Genomic DNA, 9,578 nt, shown 5'->3' on the forward strand with positions numbered 1-9,578 from the left:
AAGATGCGTCTGAACCCGTGTTTTCTCTGGGCCCGTGTCACTGACTTTTTGGCTCCAGAGGAATGCAAGGAACCCGCTGGAAAACCACCAAAGGAGGAAGGCTCAGAGTCCTGGGATTGGTGGTGGGGCGACAATGCAAGTGGTCAGAGGGAGAAGACTAGGAAGAGGAGGTTTCGGAAGAGGAAGAGGTCACAGGGTTTAGTGAGCTGGGAGAGTCGGTGGCAGAGAGGAGTCCAGAATCGGAGGCAGGAGAGTGGGATGAGGGAGGCCAAGAGGCGGAGATAAGTCAGGCTGGTGAAGAGTCACAGGTGTCTCTCCCACCCGCTGTGACAAGCTCCCTCCCCCACTTGTCTCCCAGAACCAGAAGAGGCATGAAAAAGGCGGAGGAGAGGCTGGCCGCACACAGGCGTAGTCTCTGATTGCTTGGAAAAAGCCCTGGGGAGGAGGGGGCTTAACTGACGGCTGTGGAGAGGCAGGGATTTCAGTCCCTGCAACTGATTTTCAGAGTAAGGCTACCGCGAATGAGCTGATCTGCTTATTAGGCCTGACGCTCAACCACATCTGTGGCGATCATGCTTTTGCTAATAAAGAGATAACTCCAACTTTGAACAATGTCATTACTGACCGGCACAATCCTGTAAGTGGAGCAGGAACGGGGTGGGGTGGGGTGGCAGAAACAGAAACATTCTCAGTGGCCAGAGATCCCCTAGTATCTGTGGGGCAGAAGGGAATGGAAAGCTGGAGGGGAATGGAATGGAGAATTGCCCTCAGACCAGCCCCTGTCTCCTCAGCCTAACCGACCTCGCAAGGTTGTTGGGAAGATGTTGAGGACCACGTTGGCCATTTTGAGCTCCTTAGTGGAAAAGTCTGATGTGCTTGTAAGTAAAAAAACTTGCTGACTCAGTTGGAAGCCTGCGGACCACATTTCTGTCCCATACAACCACCCCTTGCCATTTCAAAAGGAATTACATGGTAAATTGCGGGTCATAAGACCATAAAGTAATAAGATCATACTGAGATGATAAAAAACGGTGAATGGTCAAAAGGCTTCCAGCAGCTGGTGTGTAACACCGGGACAAGGCAACTGTCCCTTCTGTGCCAGGAAAAGTTTTCTTGGCAGGCTCCCAAATCACCACAAATGAGCCACGAATGACGCAGCCACGTTGCACAGGGCTGCAAATACTCTATCCACTGGCCAACTTTGCAAAATGCTTTCACAACCTTTGGCACAAAATCTGTACCCAGGAGCATGTGAAATAAATTCTGAAATCAGTATATATTTTTTTACAGATTCGGCACCTTTGCCTTGGTGTTCTGCTTAGCTTGCACAATTTATTCCCAGAGGGGCAATGAGCAGCGATGAGCAGAGAAATCGAGGGTGGGGGGTCCCCCTTCCTCCAGCAGGAAATCTGTTTCAAACCTCTGACTTCTAAGATTTTGACTGGCGTCACACACGTGCTTTCCGAACCTATATTCCTCTCCATAATGACTAGAAACTTGCTTGGGAAAAGGAAAAAGAAAGCCAGCCTTTTCAGAAAGCTGGTTATTGTGGGGTTTCCCCCCACCAGTGCCGCAGACCTCCAATCTGGCTAAAGCGCAGTAGAATTAAAGCCTGTTTTGCCATGCAAATGTTACAGGCATTTAAAAATACTAATATGATAATAATAACAGTAGCCAGGAAGTGTTTTATGAACTATCCTATCCTCTCTTACTTGCCTTTTCCCTAAACTAAAAAGTCTCAAATGCTATAACCTTTCCTCATTGGACTTAGGCATCTCTCCTGAGAAAAGGAACCTAGGGACGTACTTTCAATCCCCATCATCTCGAGGTAGAACGATGAGGACTAGAATCTTGCTTTATTTTTAGGGGAAGGACCATAACTCAGTGTGTGTGTGTGTGTGTGTGTGTGTGTGTGTGTGAGAGAGAGAGAGAGAGAGAGAGAGAGAGAGAGAGAGAGAGAGAGCACATGATTCATACATCAAAGGTGCCTGCTTCAACTCCTGGCAACTAGGGTTGGGAGAAACCTTTGCCTGGAGAGCTACTGCCAGTCAGTGTAGGCATTACTCAGCTCAATGGACCAGTGGTCTGACTGCATAAGACAGCTTCTGACGCTGATTTGTGGAATAGCGGGGGGGGGGGGAATGCCTCCAGTTTGCCTCTTGCAACGTGGTTTGAGGTGTTTTTTCTTCCCTCAGTCAACCGTTCCAAAGCAGAGTCCTAGAGAATCTGCTGGGCAAACAATAAACTGAGGAAAAATGAGGAAACGAAACTTAATATTTCAACTGACTGCGAAAGTGATGGATGACACTTTCGAAAGAAATAAGATAGAAGGTTTGTGTGCACAGAGAGAGATGTGAAGGGAACTGGCAGTGAGCCCCTCATTTACACACACACACACACACACACAAAATTTCCACTTTTTTTTTCAGTCAAGACTTGAGGAGCCAAGTTCCTTTGATCCACACAATTCAGCCCTTGAGCCAATTTTGGGCTGTGTACACACCATACATTTAAAGCCCAGTTCTCCCCGCCTTGAAAAAAGAAATCACAAAGGAAATTTTTCATAATTTGAGATTGCGACAAGGACTACAACCTGCAGACCCTTTTTACATGAGCTGGCATTCCTTTATGACACATACAGTGCAACCGTCATTTCCAAGAAAAGCCTGGCAGATCTGGAACGACACTTGACAATTGAATAACACTCATGTTCTTTATTTGGACCTCGTTCTTTTAACCCATGCACAACTCCTACTCACCCTACAGGCCTATTTTATAGTTCGCCTTTCCTCTTTTAATTTTTCTCTGTTGTCACAACTGTTCCCCCTGTTTTATATACGTAGTAAAACAAAATTAAAAATCCTCACCCCCAAAAAAAGAACGAGAGTAAAAAAAAAGCGCTTCTGATACTCATTTTTCACCCTGTCAAATTTCTCCCCACAAAATCCTGCCAGTGCCTGGTGGAATCAGGGGCAAAGAGGAACAAGCAGGAACCATCAAAACTGGAATCCCAGTCAAATCCAGCCTGTGCGTAACTGGGTGAGACGGGCAAGGAGTCCATTAAACACAGAAAATGTGGGCTGGGAGGGCAATTAATTGAGTGCCAAGGGCTGGGTCTGTGGTGCAAAAATCACTGCCAGGAATTGGGGTAGGACAGGGTAAACAAGAATGTGAGCCCTTCTGGGAAATCCCCAAACAGATATTCCAACGTGACTGTCCCTGCTGTAGATTTTACATCATCCTGCTTCCTTGAGTACCAGAGATGGGTGGTGCTGCCTGGTTAAGATTCCTTTGGTTAAGAGAACACTGGGGAAACTTTTGAGGACTTTGCATTATTTGCTTTAGAATCATGGAATTGTAGAGTTGGAAGAGACCGTAAGGATCATCTAGTCTATACCATACGTGGTGGGGGTGTAAGGTGGTAAGACAATTTTGGAACGAAATACATGAGGAGATCAAAAAGATCCTCAGGAGCTCTATTTCAAAAAAAAACCAGAGTCATACTTACTGAGTTTATTGACAAACAACATACCCAAGGACAAAAGGAATATATTTTTGTATATAACCACAGCCGCAAGAATTTGTTGTTGCTGTTGTTGTTGTTGTTGTTTAGTCGTTTGGTCGTGTCCAACTCTTCGTGACCCCATGGAGCAGAGCACGCCAGGCACTCCTGTCTTCCACTGCTTCCCACAGTTTGGTCAAACTCATGCTGCTAGCTTCAAGAACACTGTCCAGCCATCTTGTCCTCTGTCGTCCCCTTCTTCTTGTGCCCTCCAACTTTCCCAACATCAGGGTCTTTTCCAGGGAGTCTCTTCTTCTCATGAGGTGGCCAAAGTATTGGAGCCTCAGCTTCAGGATCTGTCCTTCCAGTGAGCACCCAGGGCTGATTCCCTTCAGAATGGATAGATTTGATCTTCTTGCTGTCCATGGGACTCTCAAGAGTCTCCTCCAGCACCAGAATTCCTCCAGCACCATAATTCAAGCCACAAGAATACTTATGGCAATATATTGGAAAACAGAAAAAGTACCGCAAATGACAGACTGGCAAATTAAGATTTGTGAGTTTGCCAAGATGGCAAAAAATGACTTCAGCAATCAGGGGCTGCTCCAATCAAAAATTCTATACAGAATGGGAATGCATAGGGGAATATATGAAGAAATATGGTGTTAAAGCAGAACTCTTAATAGGCAATTGTTAAGCGTGTAAGGACAAAAGAAGTAATGATAATTTAACAGTTTTCAAGTTACTCTATTTTATCAAAGAAACTAGAAAAAATATATATTATGATGGGGAGATCTCACACAGGTGAAGGGAAGCAGTGGGGAGGAGGGGAGGGTTAGGTTGAATTTGGGAATAAAATAATAAATGGGACAGCAAAGGATATAATAGGTTCTTATAGAATAGTAATATATTGTAACCAGAATAGAAGTTTAAAAGGGGAAGTAAAGGTATTTTTAGTATTTTCATTATTCTAAATTATTATTATTTCTTATTGGTAGAAGGCAATGTTAATTTAGATTTCTTTGTTTTGCTGTCTGTATAATTTTTTTTCTTTTTTAAGCCAATAAAAATGGGGGGGGGGAGCATCATCTAGTCTAAGCCCCTGCAATGCAGGAATATTTCTGCCCAACATGGGGCTGGAACCGCAAGCTCCACCACCTGAGCTATCTCAGTAGAAGAAGAGAGGAAGCAAACAGATCGTTCTCTGAAGCCAGACTTCCCCCAAAAAAGTAATGGGGAGAACTGTAGCCTTTCAAATGCCGGTGGACTCCAACTCCCATCATTCATGACGCCTGGCCAGCGCTGGCTGGCGACTGATGAGAGTTGTAGTCTGACAGCACATGGATGGCTGCAGATTCTTCATCCCTGCTCTAGGTAAGAGAATATTACACCTCCGTGAGGGCATTTGGTGGGCGATCCCTGATTGGTTGGGACAAGAACAGTGGTACCTCGGGTTACATACGCTTCAGGTTACAGACTCCGCTAACCCAGAAATAGTGCTTCAGGTTAAGAACTTTGCTTCAGGATGAGAACAGAAATTGTGCTCCGCCAGCATGGCAGCAGCATTTAGCCCCATTAGCTAAAGTGGTGCTTCAGGTTAAGAACAGTTTCAGGTTAAGTACGGACCTCCGGATAAAATTAAGTACTTAACCCGAGGTACCACTGTATCTAGGACAGGGCTGAAGACCCTGTAGCCTCAGAGATGTTGGTGGACTACAACTCCCATGATCCCTGACCACCAGCCAATGCTGGCTGGGGGCTGATGGGAGTTGCAGTGCAACAGCCTCGAGAGGAGAGGGTCCACTGGTTCTGCCTGCTTTGGATTCTTCCTGCTCCCCTTCCCTAGCACAGCCTCTCGCCTGCTCCAAACCCAGGTGCGTATTGCATTCGAAAACACAGAGAGGACCCCAGCCATCAAGAGCTCATCCCCTAATAAAATATCACAGGAACATCTGATGCTGAAAGATCACTGGCCCAACAGACTCAGTATTGTCAACACTGACTGGTAGCAAGCTGACACAGCTCATGACAGGTCTGGGGAAACCTTCTTCATATATATATATATACCGTATTTTTTGCTCTATAAGACTCACATTTTCCCTCCTAAAAAGTATGGGGAAATGTATGTGCGTCTTATGGAGCGAATGCAGGCTGCGCAGCTATCCCAGAAGCCAGAACAGCAAGAGGGATTGCTGCAGCGATCCCTCTTGCTGTTCTGGCTTCTGAGATTCAGAATATTTTTTTTCTTGTTTTCCCCCTCCAAAAACTAGGTGCGTCTTGGGGTCTGGTGCATCTTATAGAGCGAAAAATACGGGGTGTGTGTGTGTGTGGGGGGGGGGGTGTGTGTGTATATATATATATATATATATATGAACGTTTATTGTTTGTCTTATACATTTTAGCTAATTTCACTGGTGTAATTTACCATCTATACATCATTTTCAATACATTCTCTTTCAAAGCATTAGAGGCTGTAAATTTTATCCTTTCATTTTTTTTATATAAATTTTTTATTGGTTTTTCACAGTTTTTATAAACACAAACATTACACAGTACAATACAAACAAACATACAAACAAACATGTATAATTTCGAATACTTTTTTCTTAAACCTTACTTCACCGACTTCCCCATACCTCCCCTTTCTGCAGCCCAATTTCCAAATTTGTTTCAGCAAATCCTACCCCTTGGTTTTATCAAATTTTCCCTTATTCTTTTCTTTTACTTAATCTTTAAAAAATTATCCTTTCATTCCACCTTTCCCATTCTTCAAGCTGTATATTATATATTAATCCTTCTTCCAATGCCGTTGGACTCCAGATCCCACCAATCCCAGCCAGCATGGCCAATGGTCAGCAATGATGGGAGCTGCAACAACCATAGGAAAGCCAGAGCTAAGCTCCATCAAGCTACACACCCTGTTTCCAACAGAGGACAGCTGGATGCTTCTAGGCTACTCGCAAACAAGGCATGAAGGCCACAGCCCTCCCTCTGTCATTGGTCCATTCTGCCCCCTCCAACTTCAGTTGCAAGGTAGACTGTCTCTGTTGCTGGAGGTTCTTGGGTGAACAACCTGCTAACAACAGCCTGCGCTTCCTAATTGGGCACTATTTTTATTTCTTCCTTAAAGCAGTCCTCAGGGATAAGACAACACAGTAGCCGGTATTGTATGGACAAGGAAACGGGAACGAAAAATGCTCAGGGTGGGAGGAAGTGAGATCCGGGGCTGGCTTGCTTTCGTTCCGCGGTTTCCCAAGGCAACAATGAAAGCAAACATTCCCCCTTTTTTTTATTATGTAAGCAATGGGGGCGGGGGCAGCGGTTTGGCAGCAGGAAAGTATATTTGTATAAAGTAAATAATAATGAACAATAGGGTGGCCAATTTGCTTATTTGGCATGAGCGCTGATGCATTAAATCGACGGGTGGTTGATTAGGGTCAAGGGAAAAAGCAAGCAACTGACTTCTTGAATTCTTTCATGGGAAGGACTGCAGCTGAGCAGCGGAACATCCACTTGGCATGCAGACGGTCCCGGGTTCAAATCCTGACATATTGTGGCTAGGTATAAGGCAGCGTCCTGTTTCAGCCAGCCCTTTAATCCAGAGTCATGAGGACTAGAACCTGACTTTATTTCTCACTTTGCAGCTCAGTGGCAGAGAACCAGTTTTGCATGTAGGGAGTTCCGGGCTCAACCGCTGACACCCCCAGTTTTAAAAGGATAGGGCAGACTTCTTTCTGCCCATCACTCTGCAGAGGTGCTGCCAGTCAGAGTAAGCAGAGTAAGCCAGTCAGAGGTGCTGCCAGTCAGAGTGGGCTTGATGGGCAATTGGTTAAACCTGGTGCAAAGCAGCTGCCTCAGTTCTTCCCCTACCACCCTGGCCTTGATCTTGCTGTTAACGGAGTGACTGGAATAAAGCAGATGAGAGTCGAGAAAGAAAACGGATCACACTTTACTGAAGTAAAGTGAACAAAACAGTATATAAATATGCAGAAGGAGGGGTCTTCTTTCTTAGGGTTCAGGCCTAGTCCAGGGCAGGGTTAGTAGCCAATCAGAGCTCAAGCACTGCATTCTGGCTGGTTGTTAGGAAACACCTCCTCCTCCTCCTTCACCTCCCCTCTTGGCTCACTGTCTGTCAACAGAATTAACCCTTTAGTTGCTGACCGCAGGATCCCTGCTGTTATATTTCCAAACCTGCAACCTTAGCAACAAGCCAATTAATAGGAAGGATTCGAAACCTGCGGGACCAGAGATTCTTAGAAGACTGGAGTAAACATACGAACTATTTGAAAAGTAATTGTAATTAACAGATTACGCTAGTAGGACTGCAAGAAATTTTGTAAGGAGGACTATCTGAAATATGGCAAGAAAGACTATGAGGAGAATTATTAGTTAAGAGTAATAGAGAAATTAAGAAATGCAGAATAAGTGATAAAGAACGGAAAATCATCAGAGGTGTTGACGGAAGTCTAAAGCATTGTATAAAATAAGAAGTTACGTTATATGATTGTTGGCAATGATGTTAATAAGTGTGTGTGTGTGTGTGTGTGTGTGTGTGTGTGTGTGTGTGTGTAAACAACCTTAGCAACAAGCCTTGCTGCACCCACTCAAGAATCAAACCAGCCACGAGTGCCTGCCTCTCTCGACACGCAAAAAAACATACAAAGGGCTGAGGCACTCAACCCCAGGAAGATGGAGTGCACTCAAATCATTCTTTTCAGCGATACCCTCTTGAAATCCTGTTCTTTTTTTTAATGTTTGCAAAATCAGACTTCCCTGGTTTGTTTAATCCAGGGTGGGGAAGCTTTTTCGGTCCTCCTAATTCACTGTTGCTTACACTGACTGGCAGAGCCTCTCCTGGATTTTGGGCAGGGAATATTCCCAGCTCTACCTGGAAATGCCATTGGGGGTCCAAGATGGGACCTTCTGCAAGCCAGGCAAGTGTCCTGCCACCGAGCTTCAGCCATCTCCCCAGAAATAAAGAGCCCAGACCTCATGCCTGTTATGTACTGAAGTTGTTCATTGACTCCCCCTCTGCCTGGTTCCGGTGGTAGAATGCATGGCGGGCAGCAATCTTGGACGGCTTTGGCGCGTAGTGGTTGCGGAGCTTCTCTTGAATCGTGTCCCACGGTGCTGCCTGGACTGCTTCAGGTGCAACTAATGCTTGGGCTGTCACGAACACCTCAGGCCCACAGAGGCTGAGGAATAGGCCCCGCTTCCACTCCTGTGATACTTCTGTCAGCTCGTCGGCTTGGAGGTAGCAGTCGAACCGAGTGAGGTAGGAGTCCCATGATTCAGAGGCTGGTGCAAACTGCGGTAGAGGCACAAGTGAAGCCATGATTCCTATGCCGGCTTGAAGGGCGATGGATGGAACACAGTGCTCTAGCCAGAACGGTCAGCTCTGAATTGGTTCTGTTCAGTGATTTCGCTCGGTGTTTCAGCTCAGTGATTCAGCTCCGCTCAGAGGGTGGCTGCATCTGGCTGTGCTCTGTTGTCCATCCATCCCACCTTCGTCGCCAGTGTTAAGTTGTGGGTGAACATATCAGACGACACAGCGATTCTTCAGACAGCTCTTGTTTATTCACAGGCCAGGACAGAACTGAACTGAAGGGTTCAGCCAGCCTGCTTATATAGAGCTCCACTACAATGCAACAGTAACAACTTTCTGTAACTATCCAATCACTGAACGTCACTTTCGATCCCTTTTTGCATATGTGGACCTGAACTATCTACAGTATCCCCCTGCTGGCCCAGGGTGAGAACTTCAATGCCCTTGATCAAATGGCTGGTTTTAAATAGGGCAATAAGGAACGTATGTCTAAAGTATAATACAAAAAATTATTAAGGAATTATAGACATTTATAGAATGTATATAGGGACGTGGGTGGCGCTGTGGGTTAAACCACAGAGCCTAGGACTTGCTGATCAGAAGGTCGGCGGTTCGAATCCCCGCGACGGGGTGAGCTCCCATTGCTCGGTCCCTGCTCCTGCCAACCTAGCAGTTAGAAAGCACGCCCAAAAAAAGTGCAAGTAGATAAATAGGTACTGCTCTACTGCTCTCGCGGGAAGGTAAACGGCG

The sequence above is a fragment of the Podarcis bocagei genome (genome assembly GCF_964188305.1).
Source record: "Podarcis bocagei genome assembly, chromosome: 16".
In the NCBI taxonomy this organism is placed as follows: domain Eukaryota; kingdom Metazoa; phylum Chordata; class Lepidosauria; order Squamata; family Lacertidae; genus Podarcis; species Podarcis bocagei.